This window comes from Lathyrus oleraceus, chromosome 7 (genome assembly GCF_024323335.1).
Source record: "Lathyrus oleraceus cultivar Zhongwan6 chromosome 7, CAAS_Psat_ZW6_1.0, whole genome shotgun sequence".
NCBI classification, from domain to species: domain Eukaryota; kingdom Viridiplantae; phylum Streptophyta; class Magnoliopsida; order Fabales; family Fabaceae; genus Lathyrus; species Lathyrus oleraceus.
In genome coordinates, this window is record NC_066585.1 from 461,489,619 (window position 1) to 461,491,560 (window position 1,942).

The window sequence follows — 1,942 nt, forward strand, 5'->3', positions numbered from 1 at the left end:
CGAAGCCTAATGCCAGCGTCTCTGATGAAGTCGTTGTGGACTTGTTCAGATAGGCCTTTCAGTTTGAAGGCTTCAGAGGTCATCCAACTGATCACTCTGTTCCAGTGGATCCTTACTTTAGAGGGATCACCACTGATGCTAAAAGTGATAGTCAGAGACTTGATCTTCTCTACTGAAGACTCTACAAAAACTTGTATTGCTTCTTCTAGGGTAGGGAAGGCAAATTCTAGTTCAGTGGAAGAGGCTGGGGAGGATGGGGAAGGTGAGTTTAGGGAACTGAGATTTAGAGTGGGAATGATGGAGGCAACGGAAGTTGTTGGTGTGGGAATATCAGAGGGTGACAGTGTTGGTTGTTCCGGTTGTGGATTTGGTTCAGATGGTGAGTGAATTGGTTATTGTGCGGGTGGTGGTGTTTGAGGTGGTTCATATGTAGTTGGATTTGGATGTTCAGGAGGTGAGGAAGTGACTTCTGGTTCAGGTTCAGAGTGTGATGGCCGTTGAGAGGCCAGAGCACGGGCTTGTAGCTGAGCCAGAGTGAGGGATTGGGGGTCAGATGGTTCGTTGTCGGAGGAGAGTACAGAGTATGATGGGGATTATGGTGAGGATGATGATGATGGTGATGTAGTTTCATTAAGCATTTCTGCTTCAGAAACGGGTAGTGTGGTGGTAGCAAGGTTGAATTTAAGTGAGGGTGGGTTAGAGGTTCTAGTGGTTGAGTGAGGTGTTTCAGAGGAGATGTATATTGGAGTGGTTTGGGGAAGAGAAAAAGCAATAGGTTTTATTTTAACAGAGCGAGAGAGAGGTACAAACTTACTTGAAGAGCCAACCAGATGTGCTGGAGGTCTTGACCCAAAGGATTCTCCCAGTCTTGCTTTCTTAGCGTTCTTGGACTTCTCAGAGGGCTCTCGCATCCTCTTCATGAAGTGTGGTGGATGCTTAGGTAGCCAGTCCATTGAGAAGTCAGAGATGTCCACCCCTTGATTGGCAAGATCCTGTAGATAGTAAGCTACTACCTTTGGAGGGTCAATCTTGGAGAACAGGTAGAGTCCGTTGGGAATCTCCCTCTGATCCCTGAGTGCTTCCCGGGAGGTGTCAAGCATTGGTTTAGCTCTGACTTGATCAATGATCCCATGCTCTTCAGATTTCGAGCATTCATCAGTCTTCCAGTGTCAATAGTGACATCTTCCATGAGTTTGAGCTGAATCAAGTGATCCACTAAGACACTCTCAATCAACACATCTGATATAAGTCTCCCCAGAGGGATGTAGTTTCTAGTCTTCATGTTGTTTCTGGTGTCTTTAACAGAGTCTCTGAGATACTTGAAGAGCAATGCTGGTAGGCAGAGTTTCAGCCCCTTGTGAATGCAGTACATAATACACTTCTGATCTGTGTTGATATAGTCAGAAGAGTTTGATGCAGGGCGATGATGAGTGATGCCTAAGATGATCTTCAACCAGACACGGAGGTCCTGATGGAGCTCCTTGTTCTTGGAGTGTTTGCCTTCAGCACTCTGTTGAAATATAGTAGGGTTGATTTCCTAGGACAAGTATTTTGCCCTAGGGTTGATGTTGTAGATGCGTCTTCCTTCTGTCTTCTCCATGCTCAGAAGTGAAGCAATAGATTTCTCAGTTATGACTATCTTGACTCCCAAAACATATGATACAATGTAGTGATCGTCTGAGTCTGCGATACGCCAGAACTCCTTCACTAGATTTGTGTACACAGGGCCATAGAGTCGTTGAAAATAGGTTTCCCACCCTTGCATTCTCAACTCTTCAGTTAGGTCTACGCCATTCTTTTTCATGTTTTCAAAATCCACTAGCGACTCACATAAAACTTCAAGCTTTTCAAATGATGTTGCTAGGTGGATGTGAGGTTCACGATCAAGGATATGGGGTTCCCTGTAGATTGGGGTTGAGACGACGCCGATGGTTGCTGTAGC